This window comes from Grus americana, chromosome 18 (assembly GCF_028858705.1).
Source record: "Grus americana isolate bGruAme1 chromosome 18, bGruAme1.mat, whole genome shotgun sequence".
Classification (NCBI taxonomy): domain Eukaryota; kingdom Metazoa; phylum Chordata; class Aves; order Gruiformes; family Gruidae; genus Grus; species Grus americana.
Window position 1 is genome coordinate 12,406,069 of NC_072869.1, and position 21,239 is coordinate 12,427,307.

The following is a 21,239-nucleotide window of genomic DNA, read 5'->3' on the forward strand; positions in this document are numbered from 1 at the left end:
ATCTCTCCATGTGCAGCCCTGTGCTCCCCAGCTCTTCGTGAAGCACCAAACCTGGAGCCTATCCATGGTGCTGTAAAATCCAGGTCAGCGCAGGATTGCTGGGTCCACTTTATTTCCCATCTTCCTCCTACTACATCCCGTTGGGTCAGTTTGGTCCCAATGCTGAGGTCCTCTCCCAAGTTGTGGCTTTCAAACCCTGGTCTCCTTCTGACTCTCCCAGTCAACTCATTCTGCAGCTGCCCCCTCATCTCCCTTTTCCTCATCCCCCAGAGTAGGGCAAAGGAGCTGGTGTCTGAACCCCCACTGCCTCCCACTGCACTCATTCCCTTGCCTGTTCTGATTAAAAATAAAGCATCTGGTCTCCTTCCCATCAGGGCTACACCAGCACACTTTACTCCTTCCTCTCTTAGGCACCTGCACACCTGAGGAACAGTGTTACAATTGCAGTGAATATAAAAGAAGATAAACTTCATCCCTCTTCATCCATCTGGTAGAAGATGACTTCATCTATCATGGTCAGGCTGGCAAGGCAGACAGCAGCTGGACCTCAGCAACCAGTGCAGCGTCCCTAGGGAGACAGACCGTAAGCACACTGGAAAATCACACATACCCCCATTTCCGTGTGTATTGGAGATGATTTCACCTTTCTCCTGAGCTGATTTCTGTACACGCACCTCTCTCTCTTTTATGGAGAAGGTTAAAAGGTAAAAAGGGCTTGTACAGTCTTTTGCTGCATGAAGGGGAGGAGAGGGACTGTAACATGCTCTTTCCCAAATGCCACCCAGCCAGCTCCTTGAAAGGCAGGCAGCAGAAGAGATGTTACTGGTGGCCACATGTACACTTTGCATTGCATTGCATCCACGAGTATGCATGGCAGGAATATTATGCTGCATGAATACAGTGAGAAGGAATGGAAAGAGAATATTGTAGGCACTGCCAGAGATGTGTCTGTTTGCCCTCAGGTAGAGAGGGTCCAGCTACAAGGCACCAAATCCTTGGAGAACACCCAAGTCAGTGCTCTTTCATCACAGGAAAAAAGAAGGAAAAATGAAAGAAAATGTTTCAGCTTTCTGTGAAATTTCCAGCCCTTGCTCAGAAGGGCTGGAATTATTAGTTTCCAGCGTTTCTTGTCTTAACAAAATGAGGCCTTTTTTCTTCAGCTCAGTCTCAGAAATAGCTAAGTTGTATGGATGAAACATGGAGAATGATTCAGCCTGTGCCAGAACCCGGACATGGAAAACTTTTGCCCTGGTGGTTCAAGTCTGGCAGAGGAGCAAGGAGCTGAATGCAGGGCTGTGTAAAGGGAAGCACTGGCAGCCCTTGAATTTCCAGTCTTACTGGTGTCTTCTGGAATATTGACATGTTTCCAGTTCAGTGCATGCTGGAGTGCTTTGCTGGATGGGGGCCAGCCCTAAGTGATGCTTTTGCCATGGATGGAGGGCAAATTCAAGCTCCCTGCGAGATTTGCCAGACTGTGAACCCTGTATCCAGTGACCAGCTTTGTTGTCAGCATCATGCCATTGCTTTATGATGATCCCATGGAGATAAATCCCCTTCCTCGGGGAGCCACAAGGGACACAGCCTGAGCTCACAGGTGGACAGGGCTGACTCGGAGCACTCGGGGCAGGATGCAGCTCCATGGTTTAGCAAAAGGAAGACTCACAAGTGTCTTGGAGGCTGCCCTAGGCCAGCCCATGGCTTTCTGCTGGCTTTGGCCCCCCATGGACCTCCACAGTTGTTGGTGCCAGGCAAGTCATGCACCAGCTCGGGGCTGTTTCACCTCCTGGGTGAAGAGGGTGGCACTGGTCCTGCCCTGGGCAGATGACTCCATTTTGTAGTAGAAGTCCTGGCCAAGTCACCAAGTTTGAAGGGGAAGGGGCTGGATGCTCATGCTCCTGCTTGTGCAAGGACATTTCAGAGTGAAAGTCCTACTGACCAGTCACTACAAATGTGGAGATCTTGTGGAAATCCCATGCCAAATGCAACAGAGAAGGTACAGTGTGAAGAGGATGAGGAAATCACAAAGAGGAGAAGAACAAAGCAATGGCCTGGGCTGAGGGATAACCTTAGTGGAAGCATTTTGGACCTCTCCAGAGACCTTTTCCAAGCCTCACCCATGAGGGAGGCTGGGGTGCCACCTCCTGTATTTCTGTGCCTTGACAGTATTGTACTGCACCTGTGGACAGCCTTGCATCAGATATATTCCCACCCAGCCCTTCCTGCAGACAACACTCCTCCAGAATATGGCAGGGCCCTGCTGAGGGCACGGTGGGAATAGCAGATGAACTATCCCTGCTGGTATTCCCCCTCCTGACCATTAACAGCCTCATTTCTCCCTCAGCAAGGTGGCATGTCCTATCACAGCCAGCGGAGCGCGGAGGCATGGTATCTCCTGGGGACAGCATGCCTGATCCCACCCTTGCCCCAGCTTAACCAGGAGCCGAGGCCCATGGAGCGGCAGTAAATGATGTGCCGTGGGGGCCATGTCAGCAGGGCAGGCTGCCCTTTGCTCACAGCAGAGCGTGACAGCAATTGCTTCAGTCATAAAAATGAAAATCAATAAAACTGGAGCACTAAGAAACTGAGGCTCACACCTGGCAGAGCAGGGCAAATCAGGCACTGGGTTAATGTCCTGCAGGGGAGAGGGCAGCATCACTGGGCAGGCTTTAATGGTCCCCGTGGGGCTCAGAAGAGGACTGGAGCCCGGGTTATCATTCCCTTGGCAAGCACTGGTGTCCTTTGCCTAGGGAGGTAAGACCAGCTACAGCACCCATGCCGGCAAGCAGACAGCAACCCGAGGAGTCCACCAACACCAGGCACCCGGGGCTCTGCCGTGCTTGTACACACTCAGCATAACGGGACCGAAGCCTCTGCCCTGTGGCAGGGAGGACCTGGGTCTCTGTGGAAGGACCTGGGCAGACCCTGGTACCCCAGAGTGTTCAGCCTGCAGCATCACATCTCCATCCCAGGCTTCGCTCCGACGTGGGGCCCTGAGCCATGGTGCTGGGAGGCAGGGGGAGGGCTGGCTGTGTGCGAGACCACTGCACAGGTCGTTTGTCAGCCAGTCCTGCCCAGGGGCTGGGCCTTACTCACTGACAGAGAAGAAATGCTGAATAGAATTGAAAAGTGGAGGGAAAATGATACTTCTTCATCCATTGTGCATTGCTAATGGATGGAGGGATCTCCCATTTATAACGGAGAATCCAAACAGTAATTGCCTTGCCTGGCCCAGCCCATTTCTAATACTCCTGGGCAGCTGATTGCTATTTCTTACAGACTTTTCTAACAATAATGATAAAAGAGCTAAAAACTGTCCGGCACAAGACACCTGCCATGGCCATAAGTGCCAGTCGTAGGTGGAGGACAGAGAGGAGGGTCAAGAGCCTTTGCTGAAATCTGTGATGCCATCCAGGACGCTCTGACCGCTGAGGACACACCTCACCTGGAGCAAGCAAGTGCCTGGGATCAGGGGACAGGAACATGGCACTGCTGACACAGCACCTTGCAAATGCCCACAGCCTCTGGAGCAGCACTTGGCAAACTGCAAGCTCCAGACATTTATCAGGAGCGTGACATGAAAGCGTAAGACTGGAAGGAGGATTCAAATACTGAAACAGGGCAGGCTCATGCATCTGAGATGCTGTGGAGTATCACCTGCTGCTGTGCCAGGAGGGTATGGACCCCCCGCAGGTGCCATTTCATATCCAACAACCCTGTGTACAGATCCTTGGACACCCAGGGTATCTCAGGCAGTGCCAGACACCTGTCTGGGTGACTGAATCCAACCCTACATGTCAGCATTTTGTTTCTTCCTGCTGTTTCTGAGTGGTGTTTCAAGCTCCCCATCTCCCACAGAGCCTCTCACTAGCTTGTGTCATGGGAGGAAGAGACCAGCCCAGAACTGCCGAACGTTAAGGCACCCCACGATGCTTCCCAGAGGAGAAAATCTGCTCCTGGAGCCCATGCAAGGCCAAGCATCTCTGGGTCTATGGTGCTATAATACTTTTTGTGACAGTGACCTGGAAATCACCTCTTACACCAGACAGATTTTAGGATAAAGGATGAAGAAAAAACATACCTATTGTACTCCAAGTCCTAGGAAGTGATGCGATTCAGGCACTGATTTACAGAGATAAAAGACAGTTGTGCTTATATTTTCTCATATCACAGATCAGTTCCCAGAAGTTTCTTTCTGCTCCATCCATCTAGCTGTCAGGATGCTTACACAGCCCAGTGGCTGGGATCCAGTGCTTGTACTAAACTTTCATCTCTGGTGCTGCTTTCGTTGATGTGGGCGGTGATTTGGACACACATATCTCTGTGTATCTCATCTCTTCCTAGGGCTCCGCTCTGATTCATGTCCTGTGGCTGCGGAGGAGCCAGGCATCCAGGCGTTTTGTTCTTCCTAAGGAGCAGCTGAATTCCCCCAGCGATCTTTAGATACACTGATGCCCATGGGCAAGCAAGACAGGGTTATCTCCTGTTTAGATAGTAAACAGAGGCTGGTGGAAAGACTCCTGATGCTTAACTACAAACACATCAGTGGCTCATGGGAGGGAAACATTTGGTCTAACATAGGTAGAGATGTATATAGGAACAGTGCTTAACAAACGTGTGAGTGATAGGCATGTAACACAAAGACATTGTGCCAGTCTGAGGGTGATGTGTGTTTGGATGACTCACTGTTGTCTCAGGGTACCAGGGAAGGGCCACAACACAGAACTGGACTTTTAAGAGCGGTCAGCTCTTCACATCTGAAGGAACAAAAGCTGGTGGGTTGCTCCCCATAACTGGATCCTCTTTGCTGTGAAATAGCTTAGCTGTGCTCACATGATCACTTAGTGTGTCTTAAGGAGGGGGGCATGGTGTTTGGGTGAGGAGCAATGACATCTTGGACCACCCTGACAGTGCTGGGCATGGATCTGTGACAATCTCTGACCTTGTGTAATCTGTTGTCAGCTAGAAGTTGTTACTCCTTGGTGTCTCAGGACTGGGGGTGTTACGCTTGCCAGGAGAGAGAAATTGCAGGCAAAATGGGGGAAGGAATCCAGGAGACTCAGCTGGTCCACCACCTCTGCCACAGGTTCCCTGCCAGCTGTGGAGTAGGTCACTATGGTTCCTCTGTGCTAGGATGTTGATGGTGCTCAGCATCACCCTCTAGCACTGAGGGTGGTGCTTCCCCTCCCTCCCTGCGCAGCAGCACCCATAGCCTTCCAAAGTGGTCCTGTAACCCCATCCTACAAAATACCCACGATGTCTCCTCTGCCATGAGGATGACAGTTCCTTGGAAAAAAACTCTTCATTATGTAGGAGCCCAGACAAGGGAGAGAAGATGCTGCTGGATCAATGAGCCTTGCTGTGGGACAGCTGTACTGCCTGATGCAATGAGCCTCTGAGCTCTTTGGGTTGCAAATACAGGCAGGAACTTGCGCCGAAAGAAGGAGAAGGCTGTGAAGTTGGGCCTGTGGGAAGGAAGGTGCCCTTTGCTCCAGGCAGTTTCCTTCACATGTTCATCATTATGAACAGTGGTCAGAGAATGTCTGTCACATTCGTGACTGACCAGAATTGAAGCAATGCATGAAATTGGTCTAATTTTGCTGGAAATGCATTTGATGACTTGGAAATGCTCTGCCTGGCTGTCTGGGGAGGGATTCAGTCACCCACATGTGATGACGCCCACGGCTGTCTGAGACATCTGCAGAGGGCAAGCAGATGTGACACTGCATCGGCAGGAAGACCAGTGCCCTTCTCGAATGATGTCTGGAGGATCTCTGCTATTGTTGAATACCCACAGGGCCTAAAATGACAGTAGTCATTCCTGTTTGGTTAAAATATGACACAAGCTTTAGAAAAGTGGCACTGAAACCAAAGAAGCAAAAAAAGGGAAAAATCCAAGAAAGCTAGAATCTAAAAACGCAGGGAATTTTCTTCATGGATTACTCTTAAATACATACTTTTAATTCCAACATGACACAAAACAAGCTTCTGATATCCTTCCAGAAACAAGATCTCAGTCCTTCTCTGTGATGATGAGATGTTCTATCCAACATAATCCTTGGTGCCCAGCAAAGCCAGCAAAAATGGGTGAATCTCTGGGTGGACACTTTGGTAAAGCCTGGGCAACCACTGCTGGCCACTCCAGCCAGGAACAGGTTAAATTCTGTGCAGCTGATGGAATTCACACTGAAACCTTTGTGTTACCAAAGCAACTCTTTCAAATCCAGATTTCTTCTGTGTATTTTTAAATGAGCCTTTAAGAGTTAAACAAAACAGTGACTAGTGCCTTTTAAATAAAAGTGACCTTTATCATGATTCTTTTTCCCAAGTAGGTGTTAGTGTATTTTAATGTCATTTTGTTGTCTTTAAGGTTTGGGAAGTGAGTATTTGGAGTGTGGGGTTTTAAAAAGATCTAGCAAGCAGAAATCTAATATTGACCAGAGGCTGAATTACCAGCAAGGCTGGGATTCCTTTGCAGGCCCTCAAAGACTGTGTAGACTTCTCTTTGTTGATGTAAAGGAGTGGATGGTAGCAGTGCTTGGATGTGGAGGGGTTACACTGCCTGTGAGACAACCCATGAGAGGCAAACAACAAGCAAATAATCTTTTTTGAAGAAGATTCAATAGGAATTCACTATCCCCAAATAGTGGGTTTTGGGTTATCTCTGGAAACTCCAGAGTCCTCTGGCCCTTTCTGAATGATGCCACCCCACCACACCAGATGGGAACTGGGGATTGCTTTCCTCCCTATTGCCCAGGTGAGTTCACACAGGACAATTCTGTGGGCTCTGCCTGTTGTAAAAGTGGTTGATCCTTACCAACATCCTCCTGGGTCCCACACTGAGGCTGCTGAGACCTTCTCAGTATCAGCTTTCTCTCAAGAACTAACACCTAGACCTTGGTCTTTCAGGCCATGTATGTCCCCTTCTGAGGGGTGGAGGAGCGGTTTCCACTCCAGAGGAGTGGTTTCAGTTGGTTACAGTGCTCAGTTTTTGCAGGACTGCGTACTCACGTAGAGTCTTCTAATTTTGCAGGACTCTGGGATTTCACCTCCACAGCCACTTCTTAATGCTCAGACACACAGAGGACATGTTACAGTCCTCCTTGATGAATAACCTCATGTAGAAATCACACATGGGTTGTGTTTTATTTCAGCCTGCACAGGTTGTACAGATCTACACAAGCAGTCTGTGACCATCTGGTCACTTCTGCTGCATCCTGCACTGTGACCATCCCAGGCATCACCTGGGCTTTTCTGAGAAAGCTGGGGGTATTTGGTGGGTGACTGCCTGTCCCTGCAGCTGCCTTGCTCCTAAGAATGGCATCATGTCAATGGCCCACGCATGGTACATCCTGCTCAAATGACACCAGGAGGGAGCCCTCGGCTCCCTGATCTTCAGGTGCAGGGCACTGGGCCACCCTGTGCTGCTGGTGCTTTGCTTTTCCCTCTGATTGAATCTATTTTGTTTGGTAAAAGCTCTGCTGCTGGTTTCATGCCCTGGTTTCAGACAGACGATGTGAATGAGAAGGAAGTCAAGCTGTTGAGAGAGTCACCAAGTCCTCCTCACCTCTTCCCAGTTGTGAACGAGCCATGACAAACCACCAGCTCTGCCTTTCTACTTGGGAAACGGGACCTGGAGGCAGATTGGTGGGATGGGAGTCCCATGGGAGAAGTTCAGGTTCAGGGCCGGCTGTTCCGGAGACCAGCTGGGTTTGCTACCGTGGTTCAGAGGTACCTCTGGCTCAGGAGTTAAGAGCCTTAAGCCTTGGCCTTTTGGCCACATGCCTCAGAGTGTCCCTGAGCAGCAGACTGAAGGCATGGCCTTGAGAAGGCCATCTTAACGCATTGGCTCAGTGTCCTCATACACCAAAAGGTCTTTCTGATGCATTTGCAGTACCCTGAGAGCCAGGTTTTGGAAGTCTTCCTGCAACAACATGCAATGCAAAGCTCCCTCTATCTGCTGCTGTGTCTACATGTCTCCATGGTCATCTTCCACAGGTGATTGCCCACTAGTGGAGCAAAATCACAGCATCAGCCGTAGGCAAAAGAACAGTATGAAAAGGCACGTTATACAGCTCTTCGTTGAGGGGAAATGTGGGTTTCTAAGGACAACAGTCACTTTCCAGGCTGAGGAGGTGTTTGCCTATGTGGGTGCAGTGAACAGACAGGGCTGTCCACAGTAGACAAGGAAACCCTTGCTGTGGCAGGACTGGTGCCCAACATCAGCCGTTGCCATCCCGCTATCCTGCTGAGACTGGAGTGGGTCCAAGGCACCTGGATCGCACTGCCACCAGGAGATGAAAAGCAGAGAGTGTGTGAAGCACTAGATAGGAGGGATGGAGAGGGAGAAAACACTAGAGAGCTCTAGCAGGAAGGGAAGCAGTAATCCCTTGGCTGCTTGACAGGGACCTGCCAATTCTGCAGCAATGTTTCCAGCCTGCAGAGTTGGATAGGATTGTCCCAAATAACCAGGTTTCCATCAGAAAAATCCCATTTCTTTGCCTTTTGGCAAGAACATGAGCCTGGACACCCCTTGCTGAGGAAGAGCTGTTGCCTCCTCCTTGAAGGAGCATTGCCCAGGGAGTTGAGCTGTAGGGTAGAGCACGTGCCCTTAAAGGATCAAATATTTACGGATCCACAGTGGAAAATCTCCAGCAGGAAGCTGAGGAGCCTTACTCAAGTACACTGTGATGGGGCATGCTCTAGGGTGCAGGAAAAGGGTGGAATTGGGGTTGAACACCCTCAAACTGGCTAAAAACCCCATTCTGAGGAGTAGGTCCCACTGTCTCTGTCAGCTCTTGATACCAGTGGGACTTGTTAGCAAAAACCTTACAGAGCAGGGAAGTCAAGTCCTTGACACATCAAAGCTATTTGCATGAGGGACAATATTTCCTGCTCAGGGCTGCCGTCATGAGCAGTTCAGAGGAGAGCGTCAGGAGAGCTCGTCACTCCGAGGTGCACCAGCACTAGAGGAAAAGCTGGCACTGCACGGCAGCAGCTGCCTCATGGCTACTGGCAGATACCCGAGGAAGGAGATCCCTGCTCCCAGCATTTGTGGTGCGCTGGGAACCTGTAGCCCTCATTGCAGAGGCTTCGGGGCATACCTGAGCATGCCTCATTTTCCCCACTGGCTTCTTAGAAGGCATCTGGAGGACTGTGGCTAGACGAGCCCCTTGGTCCCGGTGCTGAGGTTCCTGCCGTGCGGAGGGCTCAGAGGGAGAAGGCGGCTCAGGAGAGCAGCTGAGAGGACACAGCGCAGAGCGGCTGAGCAGGCAGCTGCTGTTCGGGGTCACCCTCTGTTGTCCCCTCTCCCAGGGGCCCTTCACTCGCTTTCGGCTCCACGCTGGCACAGGGCTGCTGGGGACGCTTGTGCCGGGCCGGCTCCTAAACTGGGGGAGTGGGGGCGGAGATACTCTGGGTTGGGGGGCTGGGGTGGAGAGAGGCAGCGGCAGGGGCTGTGCGTGCCTGGCAGGCTGCGAGCCGTGCGGGGCCCTGCCAGGCCGTGCCGGGCCGTGCCGTGCTGGCCGTGCCGTGCCGTGCCGGGATGATGTCCACGGATGCCGGGCTCTGCCGTGCCGGGATGTCCTGATCCGATCTGTGCCGTGCCGGGTTGTGCCGTGCCGCTCCGGTCCGGTACGCGCCGTGCCGTGCCGGGCTGTGCCGAGCCGGGTTGTGCCGGTCCGGTCCGGCGAGGTCCGTGCCGTGCCGTGCTAGTCCGTGCTGTGCCGGTCCGGCCCGTTCTGTGCCGTGCTGTGCTGTGTCGGTCCGGTCCGGCCCGGGCTCCGCACCGCCCTGCGGTGTGTCCCTGCCCTCTAGCGGTGCCCGCCGCGGGCCGCCGCCTCCCGCTCCGGGCGCTGCTCCGGCCACCGCGATCCCGCCCCGGTCCCCCCCGGTCCCATGCCGGTCCCATCCTGCTCCCAGCCCGCTCCTGTCCGGCTCCATCCCCCTCCCACCCCCCTCCCAGCGCAGAGGGACTGCCCAGCTGTCCCCATGGTCCCAGCACAGCCTCTGCTTCTCCTCCTTCTCCAGCCAGCACTTAACACACATCTCCGGAAAACTGCCTGTGCGGGCAGAGGAGCTGCTTCCTCCAGCCGTGTGGGAGCCTGTATTAAAGAGTGGCAGAGGGATGGCCGGGGAGCCAGGAAGCCCTGGGGACCCAGCTGTGTCCCTGGAGAATGGTGTTTAGCTCAGGCTTGGTGCTGCGGCTACGCTCGTGGCAGCTCATGGTTCATACTGCAGTCAGGGGGAGGGAGAAAAGCCTTATGGCACTAGGAAAGGCGGAGGATAAGAAGTAGGAAGAGATGAGGGGGTCTCAACGATCAGAAATAGGTATCTTCACCTGCTCACAGTGAACCCTGTGTACCAGGTGATTTTGTCCTCCCTTACATACTAGGTACAGGTGGTGGATCCCTGACTCCCAGCTTTGAGGTCTGAAAGCTATGTCCAGCCTAAATTACTCATGCACCTCCCTCCGTAGACACCTGCCAGACACAGATACTTCCAAGAAGGAATTTCACCGCCGCAACAGAGGGCTGCAGACAGCTGACTGGCGATGAACATGTCTTTCCCTCACCCAACAAGGGAGTCCTGGAGACCTGCGTAAACTAGATCTCCATCTGGATGAGCTGAAACCTTCTCAGGCATCCTGCACGAGATGTCCTAGCCCAGAGCATGCCGGTTCTCACAGATGTGCCTGGGGAATCAATGGCACTGCTAACGACTGCAGCTTTGCAAAGGGATGGCCGAGCTGCCGCTACACTGTGAGAGAGGGGAGGGTGGCACCTCGGAGACCAGCTCACCCCTTCCCCATGAGGCTGTCCTTTCAGTCCTTGTCGGTGCTCAGGGAAGGGGGATAGCTGAGATTAGCACTCCTGTCCCCACGAACTCTGTTCCCAGCTCTCCTACAGACCCACCTCTCCTACAGACCCACCTCCCCTGAATTTAAAGGAAGGTCCCCCCACTCTTACCTCCTGGGCCAGTCCCAGGTTCTGCTCCTGTGTCCCCCAGTTACTGCAGAGAATCAGGGCTGGGGCTGAGCAAAGCAGCCAGGCCAAGATATTTCAAAGGCCTTTAAGTAATGAGGATGTCCCTTTCTGGTCTGCTCTCCTCCACTGTGGATATGCTTGAGACTCTACCTGTGGACCCACCTGTGGGTCATGCTGCAGCCTCTCACTGTGGTGTCTTGGGCCCTTCAGTGTGAGCAACAACAGAGAAAGGGGAAAGCTTTTGCTTGGGTACCTGGATTGTTTTAATTTCTTCTGCTCCTGGGCTTGACAGTGGAAAGAACTTGGGAGAAGAAACAGAGGCCCATTCTAGGTATCATACATGGAGCAGAGTTGCTTTTTGGCTCCAGCTGCACCAAAATTTGTCCATGTCACCATTTTTTTCCTATCAAAACAGGAAATTAGACAAATGCATCATTGGACTAGCCCTGCCACTGAGAGTGACAGCAAAAGCCATAGTGTGCTGCAGCTGAGCTGAGAACAGATATTTCACTCAGACAGGATTGAAAGAGGAGCTTTGGGAAATAACAGCTGGGCCTAGTTTTCAAAGAGGACATATCTCAGGAATTCAGACTGTCGTTTTCCTCCTCAAACCTGTTTGCCGAAAGAGATGGGAATGGGTCAGGACAATAAGTTTCATTCAGGAACAAGTGCTTCCTGGGCTAAATATATTATGCATATAGCTAGTGTGCTGCCAGCATCTGTATGTGCCACAAAGCCTAGCTGCGAGTGGATTGGAAATGGAAGTAGCGTGAATATAGTGATGCTGTATACAGTCTTCCTGTAAGGAGAGGCACTTTCAAAGATAAATGAATCCGGTATGTTAAAATATACAGTGAAATCAAAGAGAAACCAGAAGGAGGTAGAAAATAGATCATAGAGATATGGAGGAACAGCTGGAGTAAATTAAGTTAGGTAATTGGAGCAGGATAAGGTAGGTGAGCAGCAAAGCTGGAAGGAGCTATTCTTAGCACAAGCATTTACTCATCAACAAATGTAATCCTCCTTTTTGCTTGTGGGTGGCCTCTGAATGGTTTGCCATTTGGCTGAATCTGCTCGTTATTCAAAAGCCTGTGGTGACACTTGTATGGAGTGTGTCGGGCGATGTCTGGGAGGCCCTTAGGACAGTGCTGGGGAAGCCGCACATTGCCCAGTTGTACGAAGGGGAGAGTGCAGCTCTCCTGGCACTCTGCTTAGGAGGAGGTGACAGCTCCATTGCTGCTGGATGCTGTGGTCTAGAAGACTGGTTTAGATTTTCTCCAGAGCCCAAAGGGCCAGGGGCGTAATCCTTTTTTTCCTGTGTGTAGTTTAGCTTCTGTTACATTTTCCAGGAGCTGTTGAGGACTCCTGGACTGTGATTCAACATCATCACCCGGGGCCAGTAACCTTGTCATAGCTGCTGAGAGCCAGGAGAGAGCTGCTGTCCCCCAACAAGGCTGGCTGCCGCTCAGAGGAGTGGTGCCCAACAGCTCGGTCGCTCTGTGTTGAGTGCCAGAACCCCATGCAGGCAGAGCTGAAAAGGGGAACTGGCCTGGTGGGGAGCTGGAGGCAAAGCACCAGAGACAAGGCAGACACAGAGCCCTCCCCTGAGCATGGGGGGATGCTGATCATCCCTCCTGCCAGGGGCTCTGGGTGTCCCCCACAGGTGGGAGCTCTGATCTCCAGGGGCGAGGACAGTGCAGGTCATGCTGAGGAAGCAGTGGTGGCTGTTTCTGCAGCTGCATTGAACTCCACTGCAGACATGGGCTGTTGGTTTGAGAGACATGAGGAGCAGAGCTGTCCGGCCATCAGCTGTACATGCATAAAGCCAGTGCCATTTCCAGCTGGCATCACTTCTACATGTGGTGGCATCAACTTTTCCTAATATTTCCCAATGCTGTGAATGACACCTTGGATGGACTATGCCAAAGAGCTCTTGGGCACTCACCCTGCCCCGTGGAGGCCCCGGGAGGTGTGTAATGGCTAATTTGCATCTCTGTTGTGCCTGTTGTGGCTGCATGTGAGGATTTGTTACTTGAGCACAAGGCATCCCCATCAGTTTCTGAAACAAAATCCAGCAGCTTCAGTCCTCCAAGAAAAGCCACTCACTGAGATGTAACAACTGTTTAGGCCAGTTAAGTCTCCGCCATTTGATATAAAATATAAATTAATATAAAACATCAGAATGAAGTAGTGTGCTCCTGCCTCTTCTTATCCCTCAACTGTAGAAAAAAATCCCAGCAAACAATTCAGGGTAAATACCTTCATTAAACACTTAAGTGAAGCAGTTAGGATTACAACACGTCTGTAAACAAGGGAACAAACACACCGATATAATCTGGTAATAGAACAAAGCAAGTGCCGAGGGGACAAATCTGTGTGTACGAAAAGGAGCTCTCTAATAAGGAGCTGATAAGTAAATAATAACAGGAAGGACTAATTAACGTATAAATATCGAGGCCTTCCAACTGTGCAGGGTTTGCACTGATGATGTGGGCAGGGAGGGTGTGGGGCGCTGCTGTGGAGAGCCCCGAGAGGCCACCACGCATGGGGATGCAGGACTGGACCAGCAGTGACCACCTCCAGCAAGGGCTGCCCTGGCCCTCGCTGTCCCAAAGCCACCATGTTCCCCACGCAGGAGGGGACGTTCCCCGTGACCATCCCACAAAGCACTCACCCGATGGGTGCCTTCAGCCCCTCACCAGTGGCGCTTACTTGAACACTCAGGGTCCCCAGGAGGAAGGAGAGTGTGAGTGCCTGGTAACATGCAGAAGGTCAAAGCAGCCATGGCTGGGAGCTGTGAGCCATGCAGGAGATTGCTGACCAAGTGGGAGCTCAATAAGGAGTAAATACCACAGGTCAGATACTCCTGAATTACATCACCTGAGCTTTAGTTCTGCATCTTAAAAGACCAGAGCAGAGAGTGACAGAAGTCACCCTTCCATCTCACAGCCCTTGCTGCTCAGGGTCTGCCTTGCTCAGCGCTGCTTGGTCGGAGTCAAGCAGGGGCTGGTGCTAACAGGCCAGATCCTCCTCCGGGCTGGTGGTGGATATGTGGCTTGATGCAGTTCTTGCAAGATGAAGGTGTTTTGCACTGTGTTAAAGCAGAGCTGGAGATACTAAACTGTGTGTCTCCAGATCCCTGCTCCAGGATCCAGGTGTTTCCCGGCTGCTAAGCCTGTGTACACTTACGTTGTTGCAGCAACGTTCTTGTGTTACTTGAGTGCATTGCTATTTTTCAGCCTGTCCCAGTGACAATCCCTTCTTCTGGGAGGAAGGAGCACGGCTGCTGGTGGCAGGAGTCTGAGCTCTGGGCTTGCCACTTCCAGGAGCCGTTCGCAGGAGCCCCAGGTACTCTGGGCACAGGCATGAAGGTCCTCAGTGGACCTCTGGTTTTTTCTCAGCTAAGTTTTGTCCAGTCATAAGTTGATGCAAGTCCATCAGAGGTGCGTCATCATGACCTTAGCCTTGACCAGCACCAGCATCAACATGTGGACACCATTTCTGTGGAGCCTCCAGTGGAGGCTTCCCCAGCAAGATCTTGGTTGCTACAGTTGTGCTGTAAGGAGAGCAAGAGACATGACCCAAAAGACAGGTCTGTCCCTCAGCGTTGTCTTCCCTGGGTTAGGGAAGCTTCTCTTGCAGACTTTGTGCTCTTCCCCTCCATCCAAACCTGTCTCCGTTTGATCCAGTAGTGGAGCTTAAACCAGGATCTTTGCTGCTAAATACAAAGTGGAAACCGGGCAGCAGCACGTGTGTATGCACCCACAACTGCCCTCTCCCCGTGTCCCTTATCCCACTCCTCCTGCCCCAGATGGACAGCAGCTGTGACACCCAGGGCTGGGGACAAGCTGCTGGCACGCAACTTTGAGCAAATGAATTTCGTAAGTCAAATTACTACCTCTCTGGTTCCCTGAAGAATCCCTGAAAAATTAATGCATCTCCTTAAAACATAAATAGAGAAATAAATGGAGGCAGACAGAGAATGATCTGGTGTGAGCTGAGGCTTGGGGATAAAGAGGGGAGGAGAAAAAGTATCCTGGGACTTTAAAGCAGAACTTTAAATGTGTATTTTTTTGTTTGTTTTGCTGGAGAAAAATGAGGATAAAGAGACCATCATTATCCAGGAGTTTGTAAAGCTAGAAAAGACCTATTTGTTGTGCTGCATGAAAAATCCGGCTGGTTACTTTCGGGGGCGGGAAGGGAGATTCGTGCTTGCTCTTCTGACAAGAAAAGAAACACATTGCCTGTGCTGATAGTATTTTGTCCCTGGAACTTGTCCCACAGTTGATCATCACAGTTAAGATTTACTCCAATAGCTTTTGTGTTTTATAACATTTACTAACAGTCTTGCTCTGCTTGTTAAAAACACGAGGAGTGGGCAGTGTCTATCAACACATCTCATCTCCCTTTAGTCTGAATCAAGTTTTGCTATTTTTCCAGAAAAAGAATTTGTCAGCAGAGGTCATAGCTTTTATTGCTGCAGCTGATAGACTGGAAACAAATGGTCAAGCCTTCAGATGAACAAGACTTTTAGCTGATCTGTCCTGTGACACGGGGTTTGTCAGGCCTGGGAGAGAAGAGCACTGAAATCCGAGGTGCAAAGGTGCACTCGCCTGGGCTGCAGCCAAGATTTATCTCAGAACATCGTGTCTAATGGCCTGTTCTCCCCATCCCCTTGTCTGGTCTCATTAAGAAGAACCAACGGCCTAAGGAAATTCTCATCCAAAGAACTTAATTAAGGTGGTGTTAGGGTTGTGAGCACCTAGAAATCATTTGCTATCCACAAGTCTGGCTTTCAATTAACAGCAGCTGAGAGGGGTGCAGGGACATGAGAGAGCACGGAAGCAGGATGCTCTGCACTGGGACTCAGCCCAGAGTCACTGTGCTGAAACCAAGGTCAGATGGAAAGGGCTGGGGGACACCTGACAGACTCCAGGGTGAAGACCCCCAGATCTCTGGGGGTAGGAGTCCCAACATGGTTCTCAGGTAGTTCCTGCCCCTTTCAAAACCAGTGCCTGAATGTCCCTTCATGTCATAGGAGGAAAAGACTCACTCTACAGAAAGTCTGCAGGCCCTCTAAAGGTGCTCAGCCTGCCTCTCGAGAACAAACTCCCCTGGCAGTGAGGAGGACTGGCACATTAGAGAGCCACGGTCCCAACAAACAAACCTGGGATGTGTCTAGCTAGCGGCCAGCTGCAGTTCTTAGGGAAAGAGAAGAGGGAAAGCAGCAATACACAGTCCCTCGCATGCCTCCAGGCTTCAGGCAGGCTGAGCTTCAGAGATCACCTCAGACAGGAGCTGCATTAGTGTGTCTAATAGCCCTGGGGGTATTATTCTGCCATGGATTTGTCTGACAGCCTTTTAAACCTGTCTATATTTCTTGTGGCAACGAGTTTCCCACCAACGTGACATTCAATATATGCTCCTATTTGGAGCCTGCCATGCTTAAGTAATTTTTTTTCCTGCTGGCTTTGCATTACAGAGCAAACCTCAGGACAACTCTAAAAATTTCAGTGCAAAGCACCCACTTTTCTCCTAATAGATATGAGATCAGTCCTGGCTGGCTGAATCACCACGGGGGATAAGGGGGAGAAGAATGCCTGTGTGCTGCCATTGGAGGATCAGGGGTGGTATTTCACCCATCACCGACAGCAGGTCCATTCCGGAACATCAGCTGGAGCCTCAGCAGGTCCAGTGCATCCACATCAGTGCACTTCAAATTACAAGCCATGAAATCTGGACCCTTTCCAATTAGAAATGGAAAATACTGTCAGGATGTCCAGATCCTTGTCCCAAAGGCTGATGAAGAATGCCACACTTCAGAGGCTTGTTCAGTGGTGGGAAATGTCTAGTACAAAGACCTTTCCTCCAAGCCCTCAAGAAGTTCCACCAATGTCTGCTAGCAGGGCTCAGCAGTGACCACAGCACCCCACAGTCAGGACCTGCTGCCCTGGCTCAGCGCTGCCGGCTGCTGCCCACTCCCCCCCATCCCCACTCAGTGCCTGCTTGCATGCCACCGCTCCCAGTCGTGTGTCAATGGGTCCTTCATCTTCCTCCTTAGATGTGGTCACACTCCTGCCAGGGGACTGTTGCACCATAGGTAGCCAAAATTGTTCTCTCCTTTTCTACAGTTTTTTACTATCTTTTTGATGACCCTTTTCCATGACTATCATCAACCCTGTTTTGCACCTGTAAAGACTCACCAAAGCTCCTCCAACCTCCACACAGCTCTCCTGGTTTACACCAGCTTCCACACGGCTGTATTTTCAATCTCAATTTTTCCCATCTGTACTCACGGATGAGTGTCTCTGGGAAAAATCTGGAGTGCAATACCAGGTGGGGTGACACTGGTGAGGCAGGCAAAGCTCCCATCAGTCCCTGACTCCCACCTCCTCCCACTTTGTTTAGGAAACATCAAAATGCCTTGGAAAGTTTCTGAAGCAACTAAGAACTTAGATCTTTCCCTCACAGACAGAAAAGGGCTTCTTTGTTGTTGTTAAAAAACAGGAGGACTGGGAAGACATCTTGACCCCTTTTCTGAGAAACCAAGTTGTAGAAAATGCCTCTGAAACCCTACAAAGGAGAACAGGGTTTTATTTTGTGATTTCATACTCAAGTTTCATCAGATTCATACAAGCAGGGGTGTTAAACCTGGAGTCTTGGCCAGACTCCAGCACAGGTAATTACAATTCTGCCGCCCTAAATTTCTACCCCACTGTCAATTAAACCTGTTGTTCTTTTTTGCTTCCTGTCCTTGGTGAAGTGAAAGTGTCCTGAGCAGAGTGTGCTCTTTATCACACGTTGCTCTCCTTGCCGGAGCCAGACACAATTGGTGAGACACAGAATGATCTCCATTGATCCCAGGGCTGTGGTGCTACCCTCCATGGACCTCCGGCAGAGAGCTGCTACAGAGCTGCAAGGCATAATTATAGGATGAAGGTGGTGGAGCTGTAACCCACCCTCATGTTCACCAAGGTAAAATCCAGCCCCACCTCCCTGGAAACATCATCCTGAAGATACAGGGCATCTTCTCTGCAAGTCAGAAAGAAAGTGGCCAAAAATCCACAGTATGAGGAGAGGAGAGGAGAGGAGAGGAGAGGAGAGGAGAGGAGAGGAGAGTTGAGTTTCTGGCAGATTCTTCCACCACCTCCCAGCAATGAAGCAGCCTGTGAAAAGCAGGATTTAGAGTGTCTGTTCAGGTGCCAGCTTGCAGTGCCCAACTCACAGTGAATATTCCTGCTCCCGGTACCAGTGGTCCTGGCCAGCGACACAGAGAGAATAGGGATGGGCTGGGTGGCATGTATGCCCGTGTGTCTGTCCCAGGTACATGTCCATGCCCATGCCCCCAGCCCAGGGACACGCAGTCCTTGCTAGATCTGAGTGGGGTCTGGGACAGGGATACATGTCGTTTTTCTTCTCCCTTTACTATCCAGGGAAAAAAATGCCCCAGGACATCCAGAACATGATTGATCTAATCACAAAACAAGTCATTTCTGGAGGCACCTCTTTTTCTGCAGTGACACAAAGAGATGCTTGCTTTCAGCACAAACCTGTAGGTGCCTGAGCTGGCTCCAGTGAGCCAGGTCTTGTGGAGATGGCTGTGCTGGGAGATGTGGCGTTCTCTGCAGCAGCCTCCTGCATCACAGATGTATGTTCTTTATTTGTGCGTGCATAGGGGACCACCTGGGAAGGCACAAAGCGGTGCTTTCCCCTTTGATGCGCTTAAGGAGTCACAACAGTTTGCCATCCTCTTACAGCCCCTCAGCCCATCAGAGGGTCTACGCCCTTGGTGTGAATAGCTCACCTCACCATCGCTGGCATGGGCTTGGAAAGTGAATAATCCCAGCTTGCACAGCTGCCTGCCTCAGTAGGCAGGTCATGGAGGCTGATGTTTAAAGGTCTGCACACTCTTAATGGCCTATTAATGATTCGCAGGGTTGCTTGTGAAGACCAACACCTACCCCTAGCCCAAGTAGGGCTTGAAAATGTTTCCAACAAAAATTTTATTGGTTTGTGACCTTTGTAAAATTGGAGGCCCAGACTTGGTTTCTGCCAAAACATGCTTCTGTGCAAAACATTCCAGTGACGTGAAAATATCCAGTGTTTCTTCTGGGGACATAGAGAATGGACAAACAGTTCCACCAAAAGCAAATTCTCCCAGCCCCACTGCCTGGGTGCTGCCTAAACAGGCAAAGTGGAGAGGCAGAGCTATCTGCATAACATCGCATAGGAGGCCAGTGGGGCAGTGCAGAGAAGCAGCCATTTCTCCCGAATGCTTTTCCTGGAGTGTCAGAGTCTCTGTCACACTGAGGCTGCTGACACCCTATGAAAATAAGCAGCCATGAAGAGACAGGCAGGCTGCTGGCTACCAGGTGGCTTCCAGTCACCCCACACCCACTCCCCCATATGTCACCCAAGAACCTGAAAGCAGCATCTCCATGCTCCCCAGGCAGGAGTTAAACAATCAGTATGAAGGACTGTGGACTCTCTCCCCGAGTGAAGCAGGGATGACAGTCTGCCAGGCTCTGCAAAGAGTCACCATGGGCCAGAGCTGGAGGAGTGCAGCATCTGTGGCATCTGCTGCCTCACCGAGGCTTCTGCATTTTTAAAAGCTTCCTGCTCCAGCAGAGTGAGTAAATTCCCAGCCACCCGCCAGCTCTGGAGCCAGACCTGCATTCCCTCTGCCTGGTGAGGATGCTCTGGGCCCTTGGTGTGCAGGCACTCTCCAGGGCCCTGCAGAGCAATCGGGGATGCAGCTCCTGGGGCAGCAACTTGAAGCTGCTGCTGCTTCTCAGTCTCCCATGCACTGACAGCCAGTGACTGACCCCCTCCTGGCTCCAGGGGCCAGCGCTGCATCTGCTCCCCACACTGGGCTCTGGGACCACGGGCTCCTCCCCGGGGTCACACTCTGTGATTATCCAGAGTAATAATGTATAATCACTGGCCTGTGATTATCCACTGCTGAAAGCAGCATGGGGACTGAGCATGGTCAGCACAATTGCTGAGCTGCACAGCGAGGACATGGGAGAAAAAACATCTCACCACCTTGTCCCACTGCCCTGTGCCTCATGCTGAGATTAATGCACCCCCAAACAGTGGCCAGCTGAGTGTTGCCCACCTTCTCAGCTCCCACCCTGCTCCCTTCCCTGCTCTCCTTCATCTCTGGCTACCAGCCTCCACCTGCTCCTACACCCTGGGGATGGTTTCAGCAGGGATGGAGTTAATTTTCTTCCTAGCAGCTGGTGTAGTGCTGTGCTTGGATTTAGGATGAGAATAATGTTGATAACACACTGCTGCTTTTAGTTTTTGCCAAGCAACCAAGGACTTTTCAGCTTCTCATACTGCACTGTCAATGAGAAAGGGCCGGGGGGGGGGCAGGCAAGAAGCTGAGAGGGGACACAGCCAGGACAGCTGACCCCAACTGACCAAAGGGATATTCCATACCATATGATGTCATGCTCAGTATATATCTGGGGGGTTGGTCAGGAGGCAGGGCAGCTCGGAAACTAGCTGAGCATCGGCTTTAGATGGTAAGCAATTGTGCTGTGCATCACTTGTTTTTTATATTCTATTATCATTATCATCATCATCATCATCTTCTTCCTTTCTGTCCTATTAAACTGTCTTTATCTCAACCCATGAGTTTTACTTTTTTTTTTCCTTTTTGATTCTCTCCCCCTTTTTGATTCTCTCACTGGGGGTGGGGGGAGGAGTGAGCAAACAGCTGTGCGGTTGTTTTAGCTGCCGGCTGGGTTAAACTGCGACACCTCCTTCGGCTGGACACTGCTGAGGAGAGCCCCATACCCTCTACAGGCTTAAAATATCTTTTTCTGGACAATCTTTTAGGAATCACTGTTTTGCTGCTGTACTCCATCGGTGCTGCTGTACTCCATTTTCTTGATGCCCCCCTGCAATGTCCTACATTTATTTGCAAAGGCCACCCTTCATGCTCTCCCCTTCACTCCCCACGAGCACTCCCCTTGCTCCTGAACAGAGAGGTGCTGTTCGATGAAGGGAGCAGCCTTGCTCTTCGTTGTTGTTTATTTAAGTGTCTCCTTCTCTCACTGCTTTATTGTGCATGTGAGCCAAGAGCAGGAAGGTCACAGGCCTGTAGATTTGCAGTGAACATGATCTGTGTCAGCGCAGGGGTCACCTGCATTTGAGAGATACTGTCTCCTCCTTTTTCCCTTGTCAGGAGTCGGAGCAGTGTCGCTGGACGTGTGCATGCCCTGCATCTCATCCTGCTCCACGTGGGTG